The following is a 13,630-nucleotide window of genomic DNA, read 5'->3' as shown; positions in this document are numbered from 1 at the left end:
GTCATCGTGATCAAAGTTAATTGGCTGCAATTGGCTGCTTAAATATTTCCTCATGCCTTGGCTGTGCAGAATCCGCTCTAAGCTGCACTTTATTCGACAGACGTGCCCCAGTCATCTGAAGGAAAAAAAAAAAATATGGCAGTTTGTGACGAGTCTTAAATGTGGTTTTTGCTCCACATCTGTCCCATGTTTTGATTCCGTTTCATGTGCGACGAAACCGTTCGCAGATGAATTGGCAGCTCCGACTACTTATGAAATTATTTGAGAGCGCGGACATTTCTGCTGCTCTTTCCCTGGAAACAGAATTATTAGATTTTGTTTTGACACTCAGAAGATTCTGATTTTTTTTCTCCCCCCCTCTCCAAGTTTAAACCACGGTGACTGAAATAGCCAGCTGTGGTCTGTCCAAAAGAATGCTTTATAGAATGTCCAACGCTCTGCAGACGCTGCAATGATTGTCATTAATAATCACAGCAGAGCAGGAGTGACATTCCCTCAAAGACATGTTCATGTCTCTTACTAAACTGAACCAGAGCAGTGTGAGTGTTAATTGCCAGTTCTCAGCAATGCCTTACCAGTTGTGTTTCCTCTCTGCTGATTTACAGTCCCCCCCCCCCCCCCCCCCCACTCTCAAACAGAACTAAAAGGAGTCCCACTATAAATACCGCAGTGAGCAGCAGTTATGTATTTAAGCATGTGCAGAAATGCATTTGGTCCATCTAATTTAGTCTAAGCCATAAAGGGAGACCCCTGAGGCGGTGCAGAAACACAGGTGCAGAGTTAGCGGCCAAACGGTGTTCGAGTGGTCCGTCCAAGTTTAAACACCGTTGTCCTGCCAGCTCCTCCACAAGGACGTCTGAACATTGTTCGTTTCAATTTGAGCATCGTTTTTTTTACAGTGTTTAAAGAAGTGTGGTTCTTTACAGGGAGTCCAAACATCACCTTTAATAGTTAAAATCTTTCCAAGTGGGTTTCTGTGGAAAATGTGTGAACAGTTAATATTTTACCTGTTGCCCATGGCTTTTTGAACAATCTCAAATTAGAGGAATAGAGTTTAATTCGGTCCGGATGAAAAAAAAACTGCAAAAAACTAAAGTGGATTTCTGCTGTTTTAAAATAACAATCTAAAAAAAATGTATTCGTGGTTCGAGGTTTTAGGAGGCCGAGGTGGTGCAGAAGTACGGCAGCCAACTTGGGACCAGAAAGTTGCAGGTTTATCTCCTATGGCAAGCCCTTTTAACATAAAATCGAGTAGTCTGACTATCTGTAGTTACATTCTAGATATCTTAAATTGAGTTTTGACTAGGCACAATTACATTTTGACTAGTCAGAATGCTAATTTAAGATATCTGTATTTACATTCTGACTAGTCAGAATAACAATTCAAGATATCTTGAATTACATTTTGACTAGTCAAAATGTAATTCAAGATATCTTGAATGACGTCACTTTATTTGTCATTTGACGGGTCAAACATCCCTAATTACAATTCAAGATATCTCGAATGTAATTATGACTAGTCAGAATGACACTTTTAGATATCTTGAATTAAGAAATGACGCGTAGGACCCGCGGCTGCTACTTAGCTGTTCAAACAGCTGCCTGCAGAATTTTGGGTGGCTGCAATGGCGCTAGCTGTTCTGGACAACATTGTTAGAAAATGCCACATCTTCCTGTGGCTATAATGTTAGTGTTAGACAGTGAGGAAAATGGCTCAGTCTCTGCGCTGTTGTTTTTGTTCAGTTCCTGGTTGTTCTTGTGGGGCAAGAAAACCACCGTATCTGTCCTACCATGCTTTACTGCACTCTCACAGCCTGCTTGAGTCACCATAATTAGGCAGTGTCTTACCTGAGAGAAGATTGGCTGGCTTTTGGATTTTTGTATGTGAATGTGAGGCTCATGTTTGTTTGTTTTACAATTCTTAAGTATTATTCATGTTTATTTTTGTTAATTTCATATTTATATTCCAGGTTGAAGGTGACAGTTGAGACTCGTGTAGTTCCGTTCCACAGTGTTTACTGGTAAACAAACCCAAGTGTCTTTTCTGTGTATAAATGATGCCCTTGGGTGAAAGTCCTAAGGTTGTGTTGCAGTAAGTTTATAAAATAAAAATAACATCCATACCCAAGCTTGTCACATGTAAATTGTTCTAGTGTTACGTAATTACCAGTAGATAGTTAATGTTTTGAATTATTTTAAACATTCTTCAATTAAAACACACTTGAGCAGCATACTGTACTGTTTTTTTATTTGTGGATTGATTCAGTTGAATTACAAGGAAAACGAGTGCAATTTACAATATCTAGTAAAAACAAAAAACATTTAACTATTTAAGTTAACATTTTATAACCGTACACTATAAATTGATAGTGGATTATAGATATTTTATCAAATTATGTAATTTCAAATTAAATAAATTGGCACATTTATGTATTTTTCATGAATAACTATTTACAGTATTTACATCTAAAAAATTAAGTCTGGTCCTCTGGACATTCAAAAAAACAAAACAAACAAAAAAAAAAGAAGGTAGAAACGTTTCGTCTTTCATCCGAAAGGCTTCTTCAGTCTGAGGTGCTGCTCAAAGTCACTTTTATTGTCAAAAACTGCAACATGTACAGGACATACACAGGATTGAAATTACATTTCTCTCAGACCCCGGTGCAACAATAACCATTTAACATTAAAACATTTATTAAGCATAAGCATAAAATGAAGTAATAAATGGTTCACACATTTACACATGGTTGTCAGCAGCAAACTGGTTGATCCACTCTGAGAAGGTGCTATTTAAGAGACTGAGCTGAATACAGCACCTCAGACTGAGGAAGTCTCTCGGATGAGACACGAAACGTTTCTACTTTTTGTGTGTGTTTGTTTTGTTGTTTTGCTTTTTGAATGTCCAGAGGACTAGACTTAACTTTTTTTAGATTTTCCTACCTGGATCATTGAGCAGCATCAGGATACAGTATTTACAGTGATTCACACAGATTGAGACTGATTAAAAATATGAAGGAACAAAAGGGTGATTTATAAATTTTATGTTTCTTGCTGCATTGATATAAACACATGGATGAAGGTGTTGAAGTAAAACATGTCCAGTTTAGACTTCATCTGATCAATCATCAATCCATTCATCACACCATACCCGTTCAACAGTTATTGCTTAGTGTACCCGCTGATCATCTGAGCTGCCAGTGCTGTCAGCAGACTCCTCCTCTGCACTTCCTCTGTAAGCAACACGGAAAGTGGAAACAGCTCGCAGTAAGCTTTGGTTGTCAAAGCTGTACCCACGCGGGACATCTGGACTGCTCCCTGGTTCTGGCCTGTACTTCATGTGACACTTGCAGAGACTGAAGATGCATAAGTTGATCAAGTGTGGGCACAAAACACATGTTGGGAAGACTATGCAGCATCGAAGGAAGAGCAGGAGGTCTGGAGCCATGTGGTGCAGAATGATGCTGCGCAGGACTTCTCAGGTGGGCACTGGTGAGACCTCAGTGAGCCCTGTGGCACAGGACCAAGTCTGGATGGTACCAGCTCCAAAGCTGAGAGACCATCTCTAGGATAAGTGTGATAAGTGGTTGAGACGCCAGCTGGTGCTGTTTTTCTCCCGATGCCAGGATGTCAGGATCTGGAAGTGGTCCTACAAACACACGAGTGACAGAATCACAATAAGTTTTGACAGTTTGGACATAAAAACATTAACCCACAGGTTATACCTGTGAAAGCTCTGTAAAGCGTGGAGTGCAAACATCTTTTCACCACAGTTTTGGGCTTTCGCACCACCACCACCTCGCTGGCAGGTTCAGGATGGATTCCCTTTCAAGAAATAAGCATAAAAATATGTCAAACTAAAAAATAAATAAAAGTAAAGAGGCAAGTGAGCAATTTGGTAGGACACAGTGGGACAGATCTGAGAGTTAAGATTTTTACTTAACTTGCAAATATTACTAATTCATAGAGGTTGAACCTGCATTATTCATTACCTACAAAAACAAACAATTCTAAACAAGTTAGGAGAGAAAAATATATTTGACACAAGTAATATTGAGATTATGACAAATTTCACATGGCACTAATAATATACAGGTGGGAAAGTTATTACAATTATTGTTATGAGAATCATAACCATCATATACTAAATAATGTAACAGAAAAGAATGTGTTCCACTCTTATTTTATTTTTTTACCTGTGTTCTTTGTCTGTGTCATCTTTGTAAATCTCTTGTGCGGGCCAGTACAGGAGGACCAGTTGGCAGCTGGAGTTGGGAGTAGTGGGCAGTCTGGTAAAAAAAAAAAAAGTGCAACTACATGGTTACAAAAACCTTTACCAGCTGCACTTCTGCAGAAATAAGCCAACATTTCTTTTTTCAACACCCAGTGAGATCTAAAATAGATCTGTTTTTAGCACACACATACACACACACACACACACACACACACATATATATATATATAGATTAATAAATTAATACTTGTTATAACATATTTAGCTTTAAACAAGTAATAGATTGTATAATAGATGGATTCACTTAACACATCAACTTACATATACACAGCACGCTACATACACACACAAACAGATGTTTGGCACTAATGGAACCTCATAAAAATATAATAAAAAATGTTATATGATGTCTGTCTCAAACACTCCAAATAATGTAGCACACTAAATTAGGCTTCTTTATCACGATGTTTATGTACTTCATATGTTGTAGCTAACGGTTAGCTTGCTAAGCTACGTCTTTTCTTACCTCGACAGCTGTGGAGATTTTCTTCATGGAAGAACTTTTATCCTTTCAAGTTTATTAGTTCGATAATTCGCCGCTGCGATTTCCTTCTCAGCAGCGAAAGAAAAGATTGGCAAATTAAGCAAAGATGTTGAAAAGAGAGACATTTCTCCTCAGTGCAAAAACTCGCAAAGCAGGAAGTGTCGGTTTCCGGTTGTCGTGAAAAAGACGTCGCAAAAGAGTATTCTTGTTGCAGATACAATAAATAATCCGAGCTGCCGCGCTAAAAATCATGTTAAAAATACGAGCGTTGTGTTGGACTGACCTGATTTTGCAGATTATAAAATAAAAAGGCTACAATGTCTTATGATTTTTCCGCCAAAATGCTACGTAAATCTGTGACGTTTTGACTAGTCAGAATAACAATTCAAGATATCTTGAATGTCATTCTGACTAGTCAAAATGTGAATTCAAGATATCTTAAATAGAAAAGCCGTGTACATGATAAAATATTCAAGATATCTTGAATTCATTTTGAGATATCTTAAAAGGAATTTTGACTAGTCATAAGTACAGTTCTAGATATCTGTAAGTTAGTTTTGCCTAGTCGTTATTTGCTTTCAAGATATCTACAATTTAATTTGCACTAGTCAAAACTTCATTTTTGATATCTACAAATACATTTAAGATATCTTGAATAATGACGTAATTTAAGATATCTTTAATTGTAATTATGACTAGTCAGAACTAAAAGTGAGATATCTTGAAAGCAAATAATGACTAGTCAAAATTAACTTAGAGATATCTAGAACTGTATTTTTGACTAGTCAAAATTCAGTTTAAGATATCTTGAAGTGAAGCCTCCATACAACTCAATGGTAAATCTGACGTCATTATGACTAGTCAGAATGTAATTAGAGGTATCTTAAATAAGTATTTTGACTAGTCAAAATGCAATTCAAGATATCTTAAATAACCAATATGTCTAGTCAAAACTCAGTTTCAGATATCTGGAATGTAAGCGTGGTGAATCCGATTTTATGTTAAAAGGGCTTGCCATATATCTCCTCGCCATGCCCACATGGGGTGGTGTTTTTGAGCAAGACACCTAACCCCTAACTGCTTCCCGGGTGCTTACGTAGCTGCCCACTCTCCACCTGGGTGTATCCCACATGTGATTGGTTAAATGCAGAGAACTCATTTTGTCATTTTATAGAAACATACAATGATGTCAACACAGCGCTTTCTTCTTCATTCATGTGAGCACTGCTTCTTAAGCTTTTACATTGCTTTTTTTTCCACATTATATGATTATTTACGGAAAGCTCTGTGGTTTTTTTGCAAATGCAAACAGGAGCAGCTAGCTGTAGCGCTTCTGTGCAGCCTGAAGGCATTTCAGATCCTGCAGAATTATTATTTTTTTTTTTAAACAACTGCAGAAAAAAATTTAAGTGGCAAAAGCCTTGAATTTCCATTTTTTTTTATCATTTTCATGTTTTTGATTAAATTAATTCTACTGCTAGCTCATCAATAAAAACACTTTAAAAAGAAATTCTGAACTTGTGAGTCCGATCTTTATTTAATTGAAAATAAATATATTTTGTATCTTGGAGATACAAGTTTTATGCAAGTTTTCTTCCTCACGCAAATCGAGGTTGTGTCTCCTAAAGAACAGTCCTGTCTAAGAAACCATAGAAACGGACACCTCCCACACTCACATCCACCCCCACCTGAAATGGAAATAATTTGACCACTTCAATGCACGACTAAATTAATTAACACAACGTGCGACTGTTTCACACACGAGCGAGTGAATTGCCGAACACTCGTGCTCAAAACTGTTTGGATCTTTTAAGAGTTTTTTGGTACCACTTTACAATAAGGCTCCCCTTATAGATGCTAATAAATAGTTTATAGATACATTATTAATTCCTCTAAAAATACTTTATAACTCATTAATAACTGCTTATTATGCATTAGTTAAGGATGACAGAGAGATTAAACTGACCAGTTTCTTGTCAAATAGTGAGCCAAATCTGTTCACCTGTATATTTTGTAAACATGTTTTTTTAGGATATAATATTAGTTGTAGATCATTATAATACAGTTATTAATGATTTATAAAGTGTGTATAGAGGAATTAAGAGTGTATCTGTTAGGATAATTTAGTAGTATCCTTGTAGATCATTAAATAAATATGCTGCAGGAAATGTAGATACTTTTCATAATCCCAGGTTTAATCTTGCAAGATGGAACAGAGGTTGAAATACATGCAGGCACGAGTGTCTTTATATAATGGTTATCAGACAAAGGCAAGGTCAGACGACTCTTGCTTATCCAGGTGAAAGGCTCCATGCTTATGCAGCACTCTGATCCAGACACAAACAACTCTTTAACACACACATGTGGTAATATGAGTTATAACATTTGACTTTAGTAGGTGAAAAACATCTGTGACCTTTCACATCTCCATCATTTTAAAACATCTCCATCATTATCTATGAACTATTTATTAGCCATGTATAAGAGGAGCCTTATTGTAAAGTGGTATCAGTTTTTTCACTTCCAAAAAAAGTATATAAAAGTGAAAAAAGTATGTTTATATATCGTCACCGATACAAGTAAGTGTTCCAACCGGGATCAAACCCAGTCTTCTATTTGCATGACCAATGCTTTAAACATCGACCTTTCACAGCCTCGTCACAGAACCGATCCTACTAGGATGGTGAAAATGTCCCGCTTTTTGTCTGTCCTCCTTAGTTTTCCGTTCTGGTCCTCTCTGTCTGCTCCAAATGGATTGAAACCGAACATTTTCAGAACACCGAAAGTTTTGCTACAGCGATTTCTGCGTTTGAGCTCAAGTCAGGTCAAGTGTTAGTGGTCGTATTAATGCGCTAAAACCAGGCAAAAGTGTCCACGGTGCAGAAAACCTGACGCCCCAAATGAGACTGTTTTGAAGCTCTTTGGGTCACTGGACATGTTTCGACCCGCTTGATGAACGTGGGTTGCAGAATGGCAGCACCCCATAACAGTACAGCAGTCCCTCGCTACTTTGCGGTTCGACTTTCGCGGATTCGCACTTTTGCGGTTTTTCAAAGTAAGAGTGGACATGACACACAATCGGCTGATTGATGGATGATTGTTTATTTTCAATTAATTATTGTAAATGATTTAGCACCTGCTGCACCTGTGTGCAGCCCACAGGTGCAGGGAGACGCTCCCTCCGCTCTCTGCCACGCCCACGTTTCTGCTCCGTGTTGCAGCGACTTGGTGAAGGGTTAACCCTCTGCTGTCCAGCTGCACCATCGGCTTTTGTCTTCCAACTTAAAATTCAAAGTATGTCACATCGTAAAATCATCATCATCGCAAAATATAAAAGTGTTAAACGTTATTTTATATTATTTTAGGACTTCTTTGTTCAGTTGTTACAGTGTAATTGATCAAGAAGTACATTTCTGCTCCGTGCTGCATCAGCTGCGTGAAGGGTTAACCCTTTGCTGACCTGCTGCGCTTCTCTTCTCTACAATTTAAATTTAAATACTGTACGGATTGTTTATTTAAAATATTACAGTATTTAAATTTAAATTGTTTTTTTTTACAAAGAAGGAGGGAGATTGAGAGTGAAACTTGAACTTGGACTACTGTATCCCTACTTCACGGTTTTTCACTTAATACGGGGGGCATGGTCCCCTAAACCCCATGATAAACAAGGGACTACTATAAATAAGTAAAAAACTGTGAATGAATCAGTAAAAATCATTTTATATTCCATTTAAAATGGTCTATATATATATGAATGCACAACAAAACAATTAGCTCTCAATAAATGTTACATTATTTATTAGGAAGAAGTACGTTGTGGGGCAATTAAATTTTTTAGTCAGGGCTATGTCTCGCTTGCCCCTATGGACTGGCCCCCATTCCTCTTACACCCGCTCAAACTAACTTTTAGCTTTTTAATCCGGTCAGAATTAAACTGTATTTCTTCAATGTAAGGCTGTTCATAGAGCTAGCTACAACAGATAAGATATTAGTTGTTCATAACGTTTCACAGAACCTCACTTCGAAAGACCGGAGCTATCGCTTTATGCACAATGCTGTATTCAGAGTGTGGAGTCCACCGCGACAACACTGGTCTTTGCTTGTGTTCTACGTGTGTTTGAGTGTGGCTGTGGGTGACTTGGAGGCTGGACTGTGTTGATAGAGCTGGTGAGTGATGATTCGGGGGAAAGTCATAAAAAGAAAGAGGGCATGCCGAAGGGGTCAACAGGGATCAGTTTCACCCTTATGTCTTTCTCCCTCTCGCTCCAACCTTTTTCTAGATCAGCACCCTTTTTTTTTCTCTCTCTCTCTCTTTCGTTCAGTTTTTAAGGTGGATCGCTGAAATTCTGCAGCACCACCAGAAGACTCGCCCGCCCAACACACACACACAAATCTCTATCGATCGTCTCACACACACCATTTTCTGCTCAGCCATTTAAAGGACGAGTGTAGTATTGTATGAACAGCACAATCTGTTTTTTTTTATCATCAAAAATGCTCTCACTGAAGGAAGTTTACTAAAGTAATTCAAGGAAATGTGATCCTTATTGATGTGCCATATTCATTTTTTCAGATCAAAGAAGCTGCATTTCAGTAGCAGCAAAGATAAACATAGTTATAACTAGAGAAATAGCTTTTCCTGCAAAAATGCAGTGTGAATGCTTATTGCTGAATAACGTGCTGAAAAACAGCTGAAACAAGCTAAAAACTTGCTGAATTGTAGCTGAAATGGAAGAACAGGCCTAAATTAGCAGAAAAAAGCAGAAAACGCATATTTATTTTATTAGGTTTAAATAAGCCGAAATTAGCACAAAAAATAGGAAATTGGCTAAAAATAAAAAGCTGAAATTAGCACACCAAAAAAAAACAAAAAACTGCCCAAAAATAACTGAAAAAGTAGAAAAAGTTTAAACAACCAGAAAGAAGCAGAAAGAGCTGAAATGAGCTAAAAAAAAAAATAAAGTGGAATTAGCTGAAAAAGCTAAAATGAGCATGAAAACAGCTAAATAGTAAATGAAATTGCAGAAAATGCCGAAACTAGCAGAAAAAAAAAGCCGAAAGGAGCATAACAAGCTGACATGAACATTAAGTGCAGAACCACCAGGCTGAGGAACAGCTTCTAAACTGAGGCTGTTAGACTCATGAATCTCTAACCAGGAAAAATCACGGTGAAAAAAATCACAGTGAAAAAAATCTATGAAAATTGCTGTAATGCCACTTTGTTGTTGAAATGTGCTGCTGACTATCCATGCTGCTGATCTCATGCTGCTGATTATTTCATGTTGCTGTGTTCATTAGTCCTCATCTTCTCACACAGACTTATGTTTGTGCTGCTGTTGTTTTGGCACATTGTTTTTGTACTGTTGGTGCTTAGTGTATTATTAGCCTTGTGTATTCTTAGTTCATGACTTGGATCTTACTAATGTTTTTCTTTACAATTTGTGTTTTTGTTGGATGTAACTAGACCCTGCGTACATAGTTTCATCCCACCTCATGTATCACATGTGGTGTAAATCTTTCTGACTTTGACTCTCCGACTCTGAAAAGTTAGAACAAGCTTAAATTAGCAGAAAAAAATTAAAAAGAACATATTTGCTCAAATAAGCTGAAAGAAGCATACATGAGCACAAAAAAGTGGGTTATCTGAAAAAAGCTGAAATTGAAATAGAAAACTGCTGAAAAGTAGCTAAAAAGGCAGAAAGAAGCTTTAATTACCAGAACGAAAAGGAAAGAGCACATTTTTGCTGAATTAGGCTGAAAAATGTTTAAATGAGTGCAAAGAAGGTGGAATTGGCTGAAAAAGCTAAAATTAGCATAAAAACAGCTAAATAGTAGCTGAAATAACAGAAAAGGCTGAAACTAGCAGAAATTAAAAAAACTGAAAGAACATGTTTGCCCAATTAGGCTGAAAGATGCAGAAATTTGCAAAAAACAGATGAAAAGCAGCTAAAAAAAAGTCGGAACAAAGCTTAAATGACCAGAAGGAAGTCGAGAGAGCACATTTTTCCTGAATTAGGCTGAAAAAAGTTGAAATGAGTGCAAAAAATGTGGAATTAACTGAAAAAGTTGAATTTAGCACAAAACAGCTATAATGTAGCTGAAAAAACTGAAAGTTGCAGAAATAAGCTGAAAGGAGCATAACAAGCTGAAATTAGCAGAAACAAATTAGAAGCACAAAAATGTTGTAGTTAGCTGAATAAAGCTGAAAGGAGCACAAATTGCTGAAAAACAACTGAAAGTAGATGAAAAACGGTTTAAATTTGCACAAGGAAGCTGAAAGAAGCTGAAGCAGAACAAAATGTGAAAGCAGCAGTAAAAGGCTGTAAACAGATCTAAAGCTCTGAAAGATGTCAAATGAACTCAATTCATTTTCTATGAGAAAAAAATGGCAGAAAAGGCTAAATATTTCAAAAAGCTAAAGTTGCACCAATACCAAAAGTCGTAGCACCCTTCTCCTGAACGAGCTGAACGTTTTGATTTGTGATTTGTTGAAATAGCACAAAAATGGTGGAACGAGAAAGATGCTGAAAAACGTACGGGAGAGAAATGGATCACAATAGTGTGAATGCTTCATAAACAGTAACACAAATATAAGACAAACGTCAAGCAAAAAAAAATGTCTAAACCCTTTTCTACATCAGGTAAATTATGAGGGTATTTGTCCATATTTTAGTCGAATCGATCTGGGTCCACGCAGGAAATGTGGTTGCATGTGGAGTTAACTGATGGTCCAAAGTGATGTGTGTAATGAAGCCCACTGAGGCTGGCTTTGCTGTTTGACTGACAGCTCCGCTGTGACTCGAGGTGTGAGTTTACTATAAGTGTGTTGCTGCAGTCAAGACGCTAACGCTGAGCAGCATGTGGGAACCAAGGGCCTTGTTCTAGCGAGCCAAGCCCCCTGTGATCCCCTCTCAGTGGGGGACGGGGGTTGTCGCCTCCTGCCTCCTTAGATGAGAAAACAACCCCTTCCTAGTGAATAAAGGGCATGGGGGCAAACCATTCGGGGAGGGAGAGAGAGCAAGATGGGGTGAGAGGTCTTTAAAGGTGGGAACAATTGAAATAAGTCTTCTGTTCGTCTGGGCTACATGCAACACATACATACACAGATATATACTCAAGTACTCGTGAACATGTCCACAAACCCTGACACACACGGACCTGTGCATCAGGGCTGTAACACTGTTGGCTAACTACCATTTCTATATCTCCCAGGCGGCAGGCGGAGGGGTGAAGCCTCCACAGTCACGCCCACCAGGGGGCTGCTTGTTAATGAGCGATGCTGTGAAATGCACGGTTACCTTTGCAGCCTCCGAAATGGCTCTCCTGAGCCTCTTAGCTTGGAACTGTTCTGTTAGTTTTTATGTCCCACAGCTGAGATTCAGATCCTGGACTTGCCCTTTTATACGACTGGTAGCCTAATAAAGTTTTCCCTGAAATTTTACTTTCCCATGATTTTTTTTTTTCCTGGAAAATCTTAATGTTTGCATTAAGTTCCGTTAAATTGTAATATTTAAGGATGGCTCTGATCTTTGTAAGGATGATTTTGAGGAAAGATTATTAACAAATAATGTATAACCTGCTGTAAATAGCTCTAAAGAAATAGAGTTTAGTTCTGACCTGATGGACAAGCTAGCCCAATAGAACTAGACCGTTATAGATTGCCGCAATCTTAAAACAGCTTATTCTAAAAAAAATTAAAATACTGTTTTTTTCGGACTATAAGGCACACTTAAAATCTTTACATTTTTCTCAAAATTCGACAGTGAGCCTTATAATCTGTTGCACCTTTTGTATTAATTCTGGTTGTGCTTACTGACCTCGAACTGATTTTATGTGGTTATATTGTGTATTAGTTGAATAAAGTTTGACTTATCTGACTGTTTTGTTTTGCTTAATGCACCTTATAACCCGGTGCACCTTATAGTCCGAAAAATATGGTACTGTCAGTGTTGCATTCCAGTTATTCTGGCAAAACGTTATAGTATTCCTGCTAAATGTTCTCCAATCTGGACATAAATTCTACGGCAAGCTGCTGCTGCCACTATTTGCACTTGCAAGAAACAGAATTCATGTAGATAAAAAGCATACTTTCCTGCAGTGTAAGGTTTTTTTTTTGTTTTTTTATAGAATTTAATCATGGTAGCTCAAAAAGCTATGTACAGCAGGTAAGATATTTATTTTTCATAACCTTTCCACAAAAATCAGTCTCAAGTAATTTGAATTGTTGCTTTAAAGTCACACAAATGCTTAATTGCCAGTAAACCGTTAAATTCTGTGGCAATATTTTCATTTCAAAATAAATGCCAAAGCGATTTAAATCAAATCATGAACACTTTAACAAAACAAAAGCTTTGAAACCAGGATTGGAGGCTTCTGTTTATCCATTTAAAAAGTTTAAGAGTGTGCTTCTTAAACCAAACAGTGTCGTTTTCATATATTTTGTCAGATGGGATCTTTGGGTCTGAACACGCTCATCGTGTGCTTGGCCCCCGACGCAGCACTTCTCTCATGTTTATTAACGTAACTTTGTCTCAGGGCTGAGCCACTGATGGCTTCTGGAAACACTACAGACAGAAGGTGGAGGCTTCAAAGCTGCTCTGTCAGTCTTCTCTCCAAGCAGCGCCACATTGCCCCCCCCCACCCCCACCCCCACCCCTCCAGCCACCATCCTAACACAGCCACTTCTTACAACAAGAAGGGCTGAAATGGAGAAATGGAGCATTACTCTGACAAGGGATATTATTTCAACACATTTCTTGTTCTGGATTAAAAACAAAGATGGAGCGCCTCTCCGACAGTCTGTTTCACTATATACTGTATATATATATTTACAGTATATATATATATATATATAT

General features: G+C 37.7%; 1 protein-coding gene and 1 long non-coding RNA gene across 2 annotated transcripts in view; one reads left to right on the top strand and one right to left on the bottom strand.

Moving 5' to 3' along the window:
• Nucleotides 1-13,630, top strand: part of eya1 (EYA transcriptional coactivator and phosphatase 1) — a 62,166-nt gene that overhangs the window by 30,411 nt on the left and 18,125 nt on the right. The gene's annotated exons all lie outside the window — the stretch shown is intronic.
• On the bottom strand, nt 3,032-4,949 carry LOC119426571. The gene is made up of 4 exons (XR_005187627.1): nt 4,758-4,949; nt 4,194-4,286; nt 3,723-3,822; nt 3,032-3,646 (listed from the first exon to the last, which is right to left on the bottom strand). It is a non-coding gene; the product is annotated as an uncharacterized LOC119426571 (long non-coding RNA).

The sequence above is a fragment of the Nematolebias whitei genome, chromosome 20 (genome assembly GCF_014905685.2).
Source record: "Nematolebias whitei isolate Nwh7 chromosome 20, NemWhi1, whole genome shotgun sequence".
NCBI classification, from domain to species: Eukaryota; Metazoa; Chordata; class Actinopteri; order Cyprinodontiformes; family Rivulidae; genus Nematolebias; species Nematolebias whitei.
The sequence above is the reverse complement of the archived record's forward strand: the minus strand, read 5'-3'. Positions and strand labels throughout refer to the sequence as shown.